At 36.7% G+C, this 18,618-nt stretch overlaps 1 protein-coding gene and 1 pseudogene across 6 annotated transcripts in view; one reads left to right on the top strand and one right to left on the bottom strand.

Annotated features, from left to right (window-relative positions):
• Tmem117 (transmembrane protein 117) overlaps positions 1-18,618 on the bottom strand; it is a 554,639-nt gene that overhangs the window by 520,809 nt on the left and 15,212 nt on the right. The window lies entirely within an intron of this gene.
• LOC109684434 (large ribosomal subunit protein P1 pseudogene) lies at positions 4,856-5,181 on the top strand (annotated as a pseudogene).

The raw sequence follows: 18,618 nt of genomic DNA, 5'->3' as shown, positions 1-18,618 counted from the left end.
CAGAAGAAATTTATTTATGCTCCCCAAACTTCTGCAAACGTTAACTACTTAAATCTGCAAGAGAATTTTGAAATCAGACTCATGAGTAACAGCCTGAAAATAAAAGGCATAAAAATTCAAATTAGTTAGAAACAAAAATTTTTAAAGAAATTCTCTAACCAAGTAACATAGTTGGCTTTATGTTTTATATTCAAGTAATGGCATATAGTTCAAAAAGTTGTGAAAAGTAATAAAAATGGAAAAGCCACACTGAAAAAAAGTGCCTTAGAGAAAAATGTACACTTTATGAGGGTTTTCATCTCCACCTAACTATGTGATTTTTACAAATTTGTAGACTTGAAGAAGATATTGGTAGTTCATTTTGTAAATGAGAAAACTAAGGCTTAGAAAATTTCCTAATAAAAATTGATGAACTAAGAAGTGTGAAAAATATTAGAGACACTACAATGACTTGAAGGAAGTCTTGATTTATATTGTCACATGTAAATCATTCTTTGTCTTGGTGGAAACAGGTTTCCTTCCTCAGAGTCTATTACAGTCTTCATGTAGTATTTTTCTAGCCAGCTGGAATGACTTTCAATCATGCTCAAATGAAGAGAACCTCTTGGAGGATTAGCGGCAGCTTCTGTAGCAATGTGGTTATATGCACCAGCATGTTCTCAATTATTCAAGATAACAACTGAAAGGCCTGGAGATAGATTACTTCCAATGCAGTAGAGACAAATTAACAGTTGAGTTAGATAAACTTGAATAAATGAATGTCTTAAACTGAGCCTGTGTGTACAATGTACAACTGATGAAATCTGCAGGAAGGAATCAGGGCTTTCTTTAAATACAGCAAACAAGGGCAACAAGAGGATTTGGAATCCAACTCTCCATGGAGAAGCCACAGCCCGAATGAGACTCAGGATTAGAAGAATGCATGAGCTGCACCTTTCTGTATTTAAGGTGCACACAAGGCATCATGTGCCTCACCCAACAACAACACTCTGTTAACTACCTTGGGACCAGCACCAGGATAACTTGCAAAAATATGTTTCAGGGTGACATGGAATTTACTCTGATATCACCAAAGGAAAGCAACAGAATTATGCTCTGCAATACAGAATACCAATGACCACCATAGGGAAGTTTGCAATTGTTGTTGCAAACAGTGTCACTAAGTAGTCCAGGCTGGCCTTGAACTTGTGATCCTTCTGCCTCATAGTCCTGAATGTTGGAATTACAGGCATGGGCCACCCTGCCTTGCAGATTTTTTTTTGTTTCTATTTCAACATTCAGTTTCACAAAAACTAAATAAAACTCCACAAACTTTTTGTGATTAAGTTTTAAAAACATAGAGTAAAATCTGCCTTATTTACTAACTGCTACCACTTATTTAATGAGTTATGTCAAAATCAAAATTGCATGGAGCTGGAGGAGTGGCTCAAGTGGTAGAGCACCTGCCTAGCAAGTGTAAGGCCCTGAGTTCAAACCCTAGTACCACCAATCATATACACAAATACATATATATAACATAAATATACAGTAAGAATTTTTAAAAATCACAATTGCATGTATATTTTGAGACCATAATTACAGGAATAGAATCATTTCAGCATGTTTTGTATAAAATTGTTCAGATGTACATCCAAAATATGCTTATGTTAAAATAATATTAGCATTAGTGAGTTTTCAGATCCCTGATCTAAAAATGCTAGACAAACTTATTCAATTGTCAGGATTTTTTTTTTCAGTACCAGGGATTGAAACAAGGGCCTTGAGCTTGCTAGGCAAGTGTTCTACCACTTGACCAACACTCCCAGCCCTTTTGTATTTATTTTGTTTTTGAAATAGGAGCTTGCAAACTTTGCCCATACAGACCTCAAACTCATGATTCTCCTGCCTCTACCTCCCAAGTAGTTGGGATTATATGCATTTACCACCACACCCAGCCCAAATGTCAGCATTTATGATTAGCATCTAGAATTTAATACAAATCTATTTGGATTATTGACTAATTAAGTATACACAGAGGTTTCCAGGAACTCCTCTCACTAGACAGTTTCAATATTTCATTGGTACACATTTATAAACTGATCACCTGCCATATTTAAGTCCTCATGTTACCATCTCTATTCAGGACCTATCAGCGATCAAGATTTTTTCCATAAGCAATAACCAATCTTACTTTTCTAAATAAAGTGGTTACTTGTGTTCTCTAAATTATTTAAATTAATCATTTTAAAAATGGTGTTTTATATAGTACTACCAGCTTTAAAATTCCTAAGTCACACAAAAGATTTTTCCCCTTTAATAATTACTGTTCTCCCTTAGAAAGACAAAATTTCAGTCAATCTTATGATAATCAAGTGAGCTAACAAGAGCATATATTTAGCTATACTCTATAGTTACCAACTTATTTGATTCTATGTTTTTAGCTGTTACAAAAATTGCACCTTCCTCTTATGAATAAAAAGTATGGATTATTTCTGAAAACAATTTTCTAAATTGATATATTTTGCCACTTTATCCTCTCCTGAAAAATTGGTTATTTGACATGAACCAGGACAGGATGTTAGCTTGATCACATTTTCAGATACTTTCTGATGATGATTACTTCTGAGGACATCAGTAACTGTAGAAAATCCGGATAGTTCAGCTATTACCTTGTGTAAAATAATATACCAATTAAGTTGACTATAAAAATCATCCTACTTGAGGGCACATCTTCAAAGGCCTGAAATTCCTCTGAGGACTATGGGAAGCTGTCTAGTTTAAAAAGTACAGTTTGTGGGAAAGTGAGAGTAGTTTATTAGGACTTGACTTTTTCCTTTCACCTTATTACTTTTTATTACAAAAGTAAACTTTCCTCATTGTGACAAGTGAAAAATGCAAAAATATCTTCAAACACATCAAGACACAGTTTCAGGAACCTGAGTGTATCTTTTACAAATTCATGATCCTCCACCTGTTGGCCACCTAGGTACTGGAATTACAGGCATTTACCACCATATTTGGTGTGTGTGTGTGTGTGTGTGTTTATTTTTTTGTTATTTGTGCTGTATTTTTTATAAAGATGATCATTCCATCTGTAAGCAAAGAAAATTTCAGGATTTTTCCCTTCCCAGATTCACTACAGCACATTAACCTACAACTTGTATTTCTCATTTAGCATCATAGTTCTTGTCATGAGTTAACAGATACAGAACAATGGCTACATAATATTATGTAGGATAGATAGTCCACATTTTATTCAAGTGTTTCTTTTGTGGTTATTCACACTGTTATCAGCTATTGGCTGCCACAAGCCCCCAAAATATTTACTTGTATGTTTATATAAAACCACTTTTACTTCTATAGGATAGATTCTCTAAACTGTTGGGTCCAACATTATGGCTTTTATTTCACAAATGAATATTTTTTAAAACTGAATGTGAAAATTCATAGGGCTACCTAGAAACATGCAGCAAATCAAAAACTTCCATATCCATTGAATCAGAAATTCCAACTCCAGAAATTTTTCCTAAATAAACAATTGAGCAGATGAGCATAGATTTTTTTTTAATGTTTATACATGGATATTCTCTGAATCCCTACTTACAAAAGAGGAAAACAGGAAAAAACCAAAAATTCAAGAAAGTAAATTATGTTAGGTACATTCAAAGGAACAATAAGCATAATTAAAATTGGGTTTATACTATGTATTAAAAATTATGAAAATATATCATGTTTTTGTTTGTCCAATGTTTATGTGACAAATATTTATTTTTAGCTATATATCAGGCACTAAACAATGTTGAAAACAGTAGTCCCTTAATGAAAAATACTATGTATTGGAAGACAGGAGGAGATGGGTGTCCAAAAAAGCTAAAGGGGGTGGTGAGGCTTTAATAGGCAGAGAGGGAAGGTCAAAAGCTCAAAAAAAAAATTTTAGTTCTATAATTTAGTCTTTCCAACAAGTCTATAAGATATTAGCATATCTAACATACTATAAATTGCTCAAGGTTACCAAACAAATAAGTGATAGACTATCTCAGACCTTAGGATTCCAAAATTCTTGCCACTTAAGTATCAGTGGAAATATATGCCTCTTCCAGCAGAGGTAGTAGGAAGAAAGTATGTCTGCTCCATCCTCTAATCTTACACCTAGCAGCTGAATATGAGCTGGGTTCCCTTGAAAACCACATCTGGAGACTCAACCTAAGTTCCTGAGTGACCCCAGAGATGATACAACACCATCAGAGGAGACTGGTCAGGGTCTGCAGAGTAAGGGTATGAGACACTTGGGCTAAGAGCAGCAGATGAATGTATCAGAGACCTAAAGAGCAATCTGGGAATGCCACCACACCTGAACAATCATAGAGAAACCAAGTCACAAGTTACAGCAATTGCCAAACTTTCCTACATGCGCCAGCAAGATGATTATAATCAGCATGGAAGAAAAGAAGTCATGAGGACAGGATGGTTCTGCAGATTATGAAAGGTACCCCCTTCTACCATCCCTGTAGAGGACATCTTGGAGAAGAGGGAAAAGAAATTGAAGATAAAGGGTCTTTCACCGAAAGGGACTAACTCAATCAAAAGCTACCCAACAAGGTGTTCAATTTGAAGACTGAAAGTTTAAACCATTCAAAGTATTTCTGAGTAAGTTTTCCAAGTGGGACTAAATGGAGGATTTTCCAGTATACGGTGGATGGGGCTTGTGGTCCTACATCATTCTGAAAACAAAAATTTAAAAGTAACATAAAATGAGAAAAAAAAAAGCTTTCCTCAGCTGCCGCCAAGGTGCTCGGTTCTTCCGAGGAGGCTAAGGCCGGGCTGGGGAGAGGTCCTCACTTCATGCAGCTACTAGCACCGCCCAGCAGTCCACACCATGGCCTCTGTCTCCGAGCTCGCCTGCATCCACTCTGCCCTCATCCTACTGGACGATGAGGTCACCATCCCCAAGGATAAGATCAGTGAAGGTGGAGACGTTTTGGCCTGCCCTATTTGCAAAGACTCTGGCCAATGTCAACATTGGAAGCCTCATCTATAATGTAGGAGGTGGGGGTGGGGGGTGTCCTGCTCCTGCAGCAGGTGCTGGCCCAGCAGGAGGTCCCGCCCCCTCCGTTGCTGCTGCCCCAGCTAAGGAGAAGGTGGAAGCCAAGAAGGAAGTCTGAGGAGTCTGACAGTGACACGCGCTTCAGTCTTTTTGACTAACCCTCTTTGCAACTTGTTCAATAAAAAGCTAAGCTCTGCTGAAAAAAAAAGAGAGAGAGAAGAATAGAATATAAAGGCGAGATGAAATGGCCTCCAATATTTTCTCTTTCTCTTTCTTAGCTAAACCTGATAATGGTGTGATAATCTGTCATTCTTCTTTCCAACAATAAATAAAGTAGCTCAACATGTTTCTGTGGTAGGCCTTGTCCCAAACTGAATTCTTTGAATTTAAAGCAGATAGATGATCAGTCCAACCAAAGTCACAGTCAAGAGAAAGAGCACAAAATAATTAAGGGATTGAAATACAAAGTTAGGAAAGAAACTCTTGGACATGATCCTGCATGACTTTTAAAATGGAAATGAGAAACATAATAAAGCCAAGATGAATTGCCTGAGCTACTGAAAACATAAAACCCTGCCCTAGGTTTAAACAATTTTTAGTGCTACAAAGTAGCTATTTGTACTTCACTTGTTAAAAATACATCATTTACAAAATAATTTGGGAAACTTGTATCACTTGCAGTTCAAAATGATTGAAGGTACCTTGTTTTATACAGAAGAGAATTAATACAGTTTGTATTAACCAGTTCAGCTCCCCTGAGGATCTCCTATTACTTGAGAAACTATAAGAGAAAACTTATCAAATATCAAATGTTGTTTACGAGTGAGAAAGCATAATTTCTACCTGTATCCCTAGAGGGATTTCAGTCACCTTGGCTTCACTCCATCCCACTGGGTCTAATTTGATATCACCTTTATATTTCCAGAAATGAGAGCCCTGAGTGCATATTTAGGTGGTAAAAATGTCAGTACATTAAACAGTAGTTCTAATTAACTCTAGTGATATGTAGAGAATGCTTATTGGGTCCTGCACTAACAAAGAACTTAAACTAAAGAACAAAGCCCTTTAAAAAGAACACTAGAAGTGCAGATCAATTAAAAGAACCTGGATAGAGTAAAAATAAACAAAAGGAAGTAAAGTTTAGGGAAAACAGACTACAGAAGACTATCAGGATTTAATATGGTTTTCTAAGCCTTTTTGACCTGAAAAAAGACAAATTAAAATTCCATGATCTCTTCCTGTATGTTGTGATGGAGAAGCAAACTATTCTCTTGTCTTCATGATTTTTATTTCCTCCCTACAATGTTATTAAAGTAAGAAAGTTCAGTTTTACCAGTGCAATGAGAAAAAATGCCCACCAATACCCAAGTGTGAAAAACTAGGGCAGGAAAATAAGAACAGAATAAAAAAATGAAAATGGAAGTCAAAATAAATGACTAGGATATCACAAGTGAAAAGATGTGAGGGTTTTTTCAGCTCAGATTAAAAATAAGCAATAGTAAAGCAACTACAACTTACTTGTTACAATGATAAGTGATCAAAAGATGACTGAAAGGATAAAAGAAATGAAAGAGAAAACAAATATAAGCCTTATAGCTTTAAGGTGGAGTAAAAGATGCAAAACAAAAATAAAATAGCAAAAGTTTAAGCACTGTCTTTGATGAAAGGCAAGAAGTAAGTTCTCAGAATGAGACAGAAAAAATGAAAATACAGGAAAAGAAATAAAAAACTAACCATAAAGAAAGGTACAGTAACAATAAGTGGAAACAGCATAGAAAGGAAAAAATTTACACAATTAAAATGCAAGTGAATAGGTTAAGTTTTTAAAGATATAAAAATGTTTCCCTGCCTCAGCATAACCCTTGGCTTTAGCTAATATCTACAGCAAGCAAAAAAAATAGTTAAATGTTTTTATTACACTCCAGTATTGAAATTAATTTTTAAATAGGAGCTTCATTAGAGCTGTGAATCTGTGAATATTGGATGAGCTTGATTCTTTCAAATCATACATTACAGATAGCAGAATTTCAGCTATATTTCTAGAATGTAAATATACTCTCATACTCTAAAAGATTTTGACTTAAGTGGATCCTCAAACAAATTAACTTTTTAAGTAATCCCTGTGCTGCACAGCACTTGTTAAATGTGACAGCTTATACTGTACTAAGCCTATTAAAGAGAAGAAAAATGAGATTTTCTTTTATATTTAAACTGTGGAACAGCACTTTGAGAATTCAAATCTGTCAAGCATTATCATTTCATCAAAAAGACAGCATGGAAGTGGTTTTCATTAGAAACTACTGCCTCTATTACCACTACTACCACATCTAACCAGCCTGCTTGCAGCATCCTCTGTTTTCCCAAAGCATTCCTCCCTTCTGAGCATCCCCTTCCCGACATTTGACTTCCCATGGAATCTTTGACATAATTCTCCACTGATCTGCCTACATCCTCTTTGACTATTTCTCCTACTCTTTGGACTTTGATTTCAAATCTTTATTTCAAGACATCTTCCACTGCAGTAAAATACCTCATTTGCATCATCTGTTCTTATCTTTCTCTCTTTGTCAAAAAAGAATAATTAAGGGGGAAAAAGAAGCCTATAATCTACAGATATTACAGAAAAGGGCATTAAGAATTCATTTCTCTGTACCCTAAAGCAAGACAATGTGATGGCAGAGTGGAGAGGCATGTTATTATCTTAACTGTTATACTTGGAAGATAGAAACTTTCAAAATTATCTTTGTAAATGGGAGAGTCTCAACAAATTATGGTCAACCTCTTCCTACACAGGATGACATGTGATGCTTGATGGTTTCCCATTCCCAAGTAAGCTAATACTCCAGTAACATAAAACACAAACACACACACACACACACACACACACACACACACACACACACAAACTCTATATCAGGAAGCATTTGGAACCCTCAACTAAAAGTTAGCAAATGAGGTAACTAAAAAAAAGTATTTGCAGAGAAGTTCCCTATTTCTTAGTACCTGCTGTGTCACTGAGTTCCACATTGGCCAAATATTCCCAATGCCTTAGTCATAAGTTTTCTATGGTTAGAGCACAAACACTTTCTCCACTTATTTTTAGAATAGTATTAGTGTTCATAATGATAATCTGTGCCAATACTATTTTCAAGCCAGTCCTTGATCACTACAGAATGTAAGCCAAAAATGGAAAATGATGAACCTGCGGTTGAGAAAGGTGGCAGGTGGCTCTGAAGACAGAGTGTTTTGAAATGCCTTAGTCATAACTGCATTTTTAAAAATGCCACATTCATTTATATCATTAATGTCTGAGTATCTTTACCATTTATAATAAAATATTATGTTTAATAATTAATTAATATATTGACCAAGGAATGAAGGAATTAAGATAGGATCCACATTAGTCATATATACATATTTCACTACCAGAACAATACCAGTAAGGTTCTGTACTGTGCTGTGAACACAGGGAAAAAAAGAGTTCTCAATAAATGCTGAAAAAATTCTTCAATTAATCCTTTGTGAAACATTAACTTCTTTTCAGTAAACATCAATTATCATAAATTATCAAGTCAGATCAGTAAGAAGTCAATCCATTTTTCAAATGTAGCAAAATTGCTGTGAATAGCTTGTGTAGTTATCTTAAACATTAGTCACTGTTATGCAGATAGCCAAAGATAGCCAAAGATTTTGTTGCGCTAATTTCCAGTCAGGGAGAATGAAGCTGCAAAGCAAAAGATGCCCTTTTGCATCATCTAGGGTAATAGAAACTACCATCACTCAATCATCTATTCATAGAATCCATTCAAAAATTCTTATTAAACTTCTAAAATATGCAAGATGATAAAGGTTTATACAAAGACAAACCAGATGGTAACATTTGAAATAAATTCTAAAGGGCAGATAAGATTTGAAATGTGGAGATGCAGGGAAATGGACAACATGAGTTTGAGTGGCAGAAAATGATAAACTGAAAACAGAGAACAAAAAGAATCCCAGTTCTGTCTCACATCCCAGGTTCTAACAATTGTTTTCTATTCTGCTCGCAGACAGGAATTGGGAGTAAGGCACTCACTGATTGATCATGCCATCAGAGTACACATTTTAAAGCATATTTCAGTATGCCAATAAATGTCTGTTGCCAGTGGGTAAAAACGATATATACTATTTTGCATGTATTCTGGAAAATAATCATTCTTGAAATTATTCTTCATCTCATTCTGTCCTTATTATAACACATCTCTGACAAATCAGATGTTATTCATAAAATACTTAGAACAGTACCTGACAAGTAAGTATTACACCATTATTAAAGAAATTAGATAAATAAATGAAGTCTTAACTGCCCCTTTTACTTAGATCAGCTGCCAGTTTTCATGGCCACTAAAAATGGAGCCATTTGTGTCAGAAAGTTTCTCTGCAGAGAGGTTTTTGATAATGAAATCAATTTCTTGTACAATTATGCAGCTATTCAGATTACCTCTTCTTGTGCTAGTTTTGTTAAATTAAGCCTACCTGTCAAGAAATTTGTTTTTTTTTTCTTTCATCATTTTTAAAATTTTTACTGGTATAAATTAGCATCCCTTATAATTTCTACTGGTTAGAATTGAAATGACATTCCCTCTTTAATTTTTGATGTTGATAATTTTTGTGTTCTATCTTTGCATCTTGATCAACCTTAGCATTTGGATCTGTTAGTGTTCTCTATTGCTTGTCTTTTTTTCTTTTTTATTTCTGTTTTTATCTGCTTTTCATTACTTCCCTCTGTCTACATTTTTTTCTTTTGGCTCAGTTTGCTCTTTTTCTGAACCCCAGAGATAGGAACAGAACAATGACTTAAAACCTTCCTTCTTTTCTACTCTAAGCATTTAAAATACAAATTTACCTCTAAGTGCTACTTTTGTGGCATCCCATCAATTTTGATATAACCCATGTTAGCAAACAACTCCAAAATCTTAGTAGCTTAGAAGAATGAAGGTTCATTCCTCTTTCACATGTCCACTAAGGATCAGTCAAGGGTTCTACTCAACATTGCCTTTACTTTGGGACTCAGGCAGACAGTGCAGAAATGATAGGGAATATAGCTGGTTGCCAAGGAAGAGAGAAAGGAGCCAGAGGACCTTAGGTGTGTAATCAAATGTCTCAATCAGAAATATAACACTTGCTGGTGGAGTGGCTCAAGTAGTAGAGTGCCTGCCTAACAAGCATGAGGCTCTGAGTTCAAACCCCAGTACCACCAAAAAAAAAAAAAAAACCACAACAGAAATATCACATTCAACCCTGCTCTCACCTAACTTGCCAGAATTAATCACAAGATAAACATATCTGATAAACTGCATGATCACACAATTATATAGAGATAATTTTATACATTTATGTATAATTCATACATATATAATATATATCCCACCAGAATATATCATTTATAAGAACAGGAACCTTGAGTGTTTTGTTGCTGTCTTTAATATGAATACTCACTACTGTATCCCCAGGCTCTAGAACTAAGCTTCCCAAATTAATAGGCACTCTAAAAGTAGCTTTTTGAACGAATGGAAGATGTCTCTTTCACAAACCTTTCTTGCATATATAAGGCTAAAATATTTCTAGACTTGCTAAAGTTTTATATCTAGAGATCTTCCTGCACACACTACTGATAGTTGTTTGAGGCAGAGTAAAAAATAATCTTTGCATTCAGGTTGATCTGTTAGCTGCAACTCAGCTGTTAAGTAAATTTTCTGTCCTCTTTTAAAGATGGATTGTTAGGCACTTGTGTTTACAAAACTCAATGGAGGGGACAGAGTTCAGTTATCTGTTTAGGCTCTACAAAGGAGCAGGGGAACAACCTAGAAATAAGTGGGTGGGGTCATTTTCCTGTGCAACACTCACAGACTCATAGCTGGAGTTATAATGGGAAGACACCGGGGAGGGTTTTGGGCCCCCTTCACTAAAACCTCCCCACCATGTGGACAGAACAGCTATTCATTTTAAGAAAAAGAAAGAGCCCTTTCTTGCTCTATGTGGGAATATCAGAGCCAGAATTTTAAAGTCAGATAATAGTGACCGTCCGCATTGACTGCTGACTACAGAACAACCTTCTCCACCTCCACTGTAGACAACACCATCACAGAGCAAGCATTCCTTCCACTGTGGGCAGGGATGGGGTCCACACAGAGAAGGAACACTATTAAGAAATATCCCTCCCACTATAAAACAAAGCTTTTTCCTAGCATTCAGGAAGTTGAGGCAAGAGATGGTGAGGCGCAGGCCAACCTGGGCTACACAGCAAACTCTTATCCAAAAAAGAAAAACCAAGCTTTTGTCACTTTCAGATTTCACTGGCAGGAGGAGGAAGGTAGCAAGGACACCCTCCCCCCCATAAAGAAGCCAAAACTCAGAGTCCAGAAGAGTAAAGAAACCACCAGAATGAGCATCATTGATTATGCATTATCTCAGAGGAAACTAAAGCAGGCCCATGGTTCCTCTAAAACGCCAATTTTAAATACACAACATTTAAATTAGAAGCAGAATGAAGTTACCCAGATGCATTTGTTTATTAATGTTCCTCTTTCACTTTAGAGAAAAACATTTTTTAAAATGAAATCCTACAATCTTGCATCCCACCTCACCCCTACCTCTTCTATTCTTTTCTGCTCATTTTGTACCAGATGCTACTTCTTTGCTGTTCACCAAAGTAAGTTCACCACTCCCTGTGGCTTCTATACTTGCCCCACCCTCTTCATGACATGCTTTCTCCCAAAAAGACACCTAGATTGCTCCACCTTCTTCAGGTTTTATTCAAATGTTATTTTATTAGAGAGAATTTGGGCAACTCCCTGATCTTGCTCCCTAGGTACTCCTCCTGCTTGCTTAGTCACCACAGTGTTTACAGCCCTCTGATACTGATATATATATGTATATTGATTAAATATACAAATATATATACATATACATTTGCATATATATATATGCTCACTTGTTTATTGTCTATCTTCTCTCACTACAATATAAGCTCAACTGCAGCAGGACTTATTTTGTTCAATGCTGGATCTTCAGAGTAAGTAGTTATTGGATGAACAAAATCAAGACCTAATTTAAGGCTCCTGTACTTTGCAAATGAGTTGAGACACACCAATAAGCATGATTCAAAGAGTGAACAAATTCAGAAAAACACTAAGCTACTAAAAAGAACTGCAATGACATTAATACCTTCACAACTTAACACATACATCTGTGAACATAAATCATCTTTATCCCAGTCTCTCCTAGTGTTACAAATAACCAGAATAACACATTTCTTTCTCTCAGCAAATTTAGAGAATAAAGTAGGATGATCCAACGAGAATTTAAGTTTCTAATTTTAGTAATAGATTTATACGCCTTGTGTTCAGTATATAATGGAAATGGACTTGGGGAACAGCAGTCCTTAAAATGAGGATGTTATTTTAAAAAGAAGAAGGAAGGGAAGTATGTGGTCAGCATACTTGCACTGTCAGGTCTTCACTATCTTCTTCCTTCTTCTATCCATCCTCACTGGCACCACTTCTAAATGGAGCCTTGACCACTGAGGTCAGGTGTACCCCAGAACTGAAGCCTACCTCACTGCTTTAGTTTCCTGTAATAAGCTTTTATAACTGTTTGATTTGAATTTTTAAAGGAAGGTAGATATTTCATGGCTTCCTAATGTTTTCGAGATACACCTTAAGCTCCGGAACTGAGACCTCAAGACTTTCTACAGGTAACCTTAAAGCTTCCCTTTCTTACTTCCATTCTACCCAGATCTGTTGATCCAGGAACACTGCCTTATTCACAAAAAACCATTTTGCCCTTTCCTTCCCCACAACTCTGTGTTCACCATCTCTCCAAGCTGAATTACCTTCCTCTCTTCCACAGATTTGCTTCTGGTGCCACGTTGCAAAACACAGATTCAGACCAGGCAAATGTTGACCAGAGAGATTTCCTAGGAGATGGGGCATTTCCCCATTGCTAAAGATACTCGGAGACTAGAAACAGATGAAGTTGTAATAAAAAAAACTGGAACCAAGAGTCCATGGTTCCCACAAATTCCTACTTCATTATAAAACCTTTCTTGACCATTTCAGCTTAAAATGTTTCCTCAGAATAGCTGGCTCATCCCACTTATCTGGCAATAATCACATGCAATACAGTGATAATACAACTCTATTTTCATATGTCTGTGTCTAATCTGTATCTGATACTGCAGCTATATTTAAATATGCCTGTGTGGTTGCTTTGCCAGATTGCAATGTCCTGAAAGCAGAGGCTCATGGGGCTTACCATTGTCCCTTGCAAATGACAGTGTGCTTTGTTGGTGACAATTGTGAAAAACTGCTGCTATTAAAGAGGAATAAACTGGGAAAGGCATAAAAGAAAAGGGAGGATAAGTTACAAAGCTGCAAGAAACATCAACCTCCCTGGACTGTTGAAGAGCAAGTTCATACTCATGCTCTTGAGTTTGTATGTGTACAATATTTGCTTGCCCACTCTTAGCTAGATTATCCATTTCAATAGCCATGTCCTAAAGGACACACAAAACACAATGATAACGGACTAACAAGGAAAATCTTCATGTATAATCATATTCATCTTAATTTAAAGGGAAGAAATAGAGTCCAGCCAAGAATGTTAGATTACTGATGGCCAAAAGGGCAGGAAGGATTGTGCTATTTTTCTGAGCTCAGCAGCAATGACAGACTTTATCCTGGAACTGTACAACTTCTTGCAGGGTCAACTAAATGACTTTCTTTAACCTGAAGAAAGGGCTGGTCAGGCAGGAGGCAGTGCCAGAAAGGATCCCTGGACACAGACAATGTGGAGCAAAGCTGTAGGGAATGGCCTAGCACAATCCAGTCCTAAATCAGACGAGGCTCACCGGCTGCCAGGTAGCCATCTGGAATGCCTGAAAAGGCACCTGTATGGGAACCAGGAGGCTTTAGTTTATGTTCCAATTTTGCTGCTAGCTATTTTTGTGACCTTGAAGCCAGGCAAATCAACCTTGTACACTTTCATTTACCCATCAACAATAACTCTGGGTCACAGCCATGAAAAGAATACAAAGCAAGAACAACAGAACTGCTTCTTCCACTACCAAAACTCAGTCAGATTTAAGTCATGGCCATTACTGTGAAACAACACAGTTTGTCTTTAGAGAAGCTCCTTATTCCAATCCGATCCATTGTGGGCCCTTTAATCTTATACTAGCATTCCTTTGCCCTCTTCTTTCTGGAGTTCCGCATAGCAAAACAGCCCCACATCACATACCTCCTTTTACTTCCTCCCACCTACCAACACCTATTTACCCTCTGGACCAAGATCTCCCAACGATGTTCACCATTAGCACCCTGTTGGTAGCGTATTTTAACTCAGTGAAAATGTCAAGAAATGATTTAAGGATAGGAATTAATAAAAGAGAAAAGAAAATGAACTGAGAAAAAATGTCAGTATTCTCTCAAAGCATACTTTTCCTGCCAGAACTAATTACCCTATTATTGGAACAACAAGCAAAAACTTCTATCAATGTGGTTTTAAATGAATCAAATAAGCAAGTACTCTTTACTTCCACTTTTATAACATATTGTTTAATCAGCTGCCAAGTTACATCTCACCAAGAGTGAAGTGGTTTTCCTCTGCACTGTGTGTGTGTGTGTGTGTGTGTGTAAGTGTGTGGGGGGTCTAATTGCTGTAATTCCATTTCATAAGAAACTTCCACCATTAACCACTACCTCCCATCAGTTGGAAATGAGAAGAGGACGTGGAGGCAATGACTGGACCTGGAAAGGAAAAGGCCCGTTATCCCCTGAATGAGTCATCTGTATCAAGTACAGTAAAAAGTACCTAGAAGAGTACCCTGGTTAATAATTGCTTAATTAGAATGCTCTAACCCAAGTTAGTTTAGTAAGTCTTTGAGGTATCTTTTTACAGTGTTCGTATCCTCTGTCCTACGGGAATTCTAGCTCGCTGAAGGCTACAGCTGATTGCTCTTTAGTGGTAATGGATGTGCAGCTGGCTGCACTGCAAAGTAATGAAGGCCCCTAATAGGCAGGTGTGGGAGGAAATGGCCATGTACTTGGGATTTCAGCCTCACTCAACTTTCTTTCATGCTCTGTGAGAAACAAGAGCATTAAAGTAACAGGGGAAGTCTATTGTAAATGGCTACAAAATTCAGCTCAATAACTTTGTATTTGCAGTGTTGAGCATCAATCCTAGGATCTCAAACAAGCTAGGCAAGTACTCTATGAAAAGGAATTGAGTGTTGACAATTCTAGCAACTAGAAAATGGAGATATTAGCACTCAGTGCAGATTGGCTGAGAATGAAGATGGTGAGGCAACATTTAAATAACATCAATAGCATCAAACTCTGTATAATATTTTAAGAAGACAAAGTTCAAAATTATAGATATTCTAACCAGCATTTGGTTGCATCAGTTCAAATAATCCCCCTAAAAAGAAATCCATATTATCTTGATAATACCTAAAATAAGAAATTGTTGGTTCTTATGATGAGTAATCATAAATATACTTTTTCTAAATGTACTATTAACTACCATGATAAATTTGAGGGTCATTTAGGCTCTTCAGCTATTCAGATATCAAAAAATGTAAGTCAAGTCATACCCATATAACTGTATTGAAATAATGGGTTTTCTTTCATGATTCTTTGTTGTTCATGTTTTTATAGTCCTGAATTACCATGACTACTTTGCCCACATTTTCTGAATGTCTGAATATTTTCTATCTCAAAATAGAATCATATATGTAGTTCAAAATGCAAGGAAAATTTTCAAAGTATGCTTAAAACTAGGGCAATAGTAAACAATCAGGCATCTATCATTATTAATTTCATTAAATGACAATATTTTGTTGTGTTACTTCATATTTCATGGTAAATGTCCTTTCACTACAATAAAAGAAAACAAAAATCTGGAATTTTCCTTCTCAGATCACTCGATGTATTCACAATAATTTTCCACAAGTTTCTTGTTTAAAACTAAACCAGAAAGAGGTGCACAGAAAATAGTAAACCCCTATGCATAATATAGACACAAGAAATATACCTCTAGCACATATTTGTCTAGTGTAGCCATCTAGCTATCATTCTTTTTGGCCATCTAGAACCATTCCTTTATCACTGCTTTTTAAAAAAAGAATCATAATTTTTACACAGCTTGATATCTTGGAGGAACCAAAGATGTATGTGAAATTCTTATTACAGCCAAGTAAAGTACACAATCTAGTTTCTGCAACTCTGAAATCCAAAATGCTCTGATCTATGTAATTAATATACTGCTGAGACCCAACCAAATATGAATCTTTTAGCAGCAAAGTCTAACCTGACCTTACCTGAGGGTTGTTTTTTAGTCTTTATGTACCTCATTTCATGTGAATATTCACAGAAATAGCTATTCACCTACAGAAATATTGTGTTTGACAATGGGATATATAACAGGGTGACCTACTAAATATAGGAACATGCATGATTCTCAACACATCTAGCCTTAGAGTTTAAGATTTAAAAAAAAAAGGTGGCGGAAGATGGTTTATGTTTAGTAAAAACACATTGTGTGCTCTTCTGAGCACTACTCAAGGTAAATGGGCCATCACCTATGTGTTCCTTACCTGAAGTCATTTCTTACTTAATTCATTGCAATTTTTTCCAGCTGAATTCTCCTAGTGACTCATTCTCTCTCTCCAGTAAGATGACCAGACTCCCAGGCACACCACCCAATCTTCCTAGTTACCTTTAATTTCACCCTAACTCACCACCTCAAATCCCATTACTTGTGGAAGCTGCACAAGGTTTTGTACCCTCTTCCTGCTTGACTTCCCATTGCTCCACCCCTACGCAGACTGGCCTGACTCAGTGCCAGAAGCTCCTACAGTAGTTTCCTATTTCCTTTTGACTCCCCAATCTCTCCCTTTCCAATTTCACTTACATTCATCTTCACGATCAGTCATGTCATCAATTCTCACCTTATTCAAATATTTTCCTTGATTCAAAGACTACAATGGAATCATGAGTCTGGCATTTAAAAACCAAAGAACTTAGACCCAACCTACCTTCCCATCGTCTCTCCTGCTGTTTAACATACGACTTTCCCTCCTTGAGCCCAGGTAAGCCCTCAGTTTCTCCCCCACTCCAAAAAAGAAAGCTGAGTTGTCTTTAGCTCCTTTGCTCACACAATCTACCCATGACCTGAGCTGGTAATGAAATCTCTGCATCACTTCTGACTATTTTAAGGCCACTCATGTTTTAGACACAGTTGAAATCCCATGCCAGCAGCAAAGCTTTCTTCTGCCGTCCTGGCCCACTGTGTTCTTCCCTCCTGAATTCCCACAGCATTCACAGTCTGTACTATTCATTTGATACTTGACATGCACTTCCTCACTTTATTGCAGTATTTAATTTTTCATGCATATGTATCTCATCTCTTTAACCAGATTCTAAATTCCTTGTCTCATATTTTATGAATGAACAAATGAATACCCTTCTATAGCTTACAATAAAAAAAGCAACATTGGCAAAGTCAACATTGTAAAAGATGAAGAAATATTAAGTTATTCATTTAAATTTATTGGACGCTATTGTGCCAAGCATTGTTATCAGCAGTGAGTATGAAATGGCTAGCATAATCTCTGCCCTCATGAGGATAATGGTATACCTGGGAAATCAGCCATTAATGAAACAATTATATAAATAACTATATACAAGAGAATATGTTGGGAGAGAGCTATGCAATATGAACAGGCTTCGAATAATTACATCTGCAACTCATTCTGAGTCTCTCTGCCTTCCACTCACTTGGTTCCAGCTGGGCTCTGCCTTCCGTGAATACATAGAGCATCTCTATAGTTGAAAGAGGCATTCTTCAGGTAGAGCTTAATTCACAATGTGTTTAAAAAAAAGGAAAATGGTAGTGAGCACAGCGGTTCACTACTCAGGAAGTAGAGATCAGGAGGATTACAGTTCAAGGCCAGTCCATGAAGAAAGTTAGTTAGACCCCCACCTCAACTGACAAGTTTGGTGTGGTGGTGCATGCCTTCCATCCCAGCTATGCAGGAGGGCATACATAAGTAGGAGAATTAAGGCCAGACCCAGGCAAAAATGCAACAACTTATCCAAAAAGGATCTGAATTCAAACCCCAGTACTACCAAAAGACAAAAAAGGAAAATGTTAGCTCTTTGCACATTAGAAAATAGAGACTCTGCACATTAGAAAATAAAAATAAGAGAAGTAAGACAAATTGCAGGAGAGGTACAGGCTATTTGAGAATTGCCTGCAATTGTGTGTGTGTGTGTGTGTGTGTGTGTGTGTGTGTGTGTGTTAAATGGGGTTTGAACTCAGGTCCTCACACTTGCTTGCCAGGCATTCTACTATTTAAGTCACACTTCCAGTGTTTTTTGCTTTAATTTGTTCTCAGATAGGGTCTCACACTTTTGCCCAGGCCAGCTTCAGACTGTGATCCTCCTACCTCTGCATGCCAAATAGCTGGGATTACAGGCATGTACCACCCCTCCAGTTTGTTTGGTTTGCACCAATAAGTATGTTCTAAGATCCATCCTTGGATAAAATTATTC

This window comes from Castor canadensis, chromosome 8 (assembly GCF_047511655.1).
Source record: "Castor canadensis chromosome 8, mCasCan1.hap1v2, whole genome shotgun sequence".
Classification (NCBI taxonomy): domain Eukaryota; kingdom Metazoa; phylum Chordata; class Mammalia; order Rodentia; family Castoridae; genus Castor; species Castor canadensis.
This window is presented reverse-complemented; position numbering and strand designations above follow the sequence as displayed.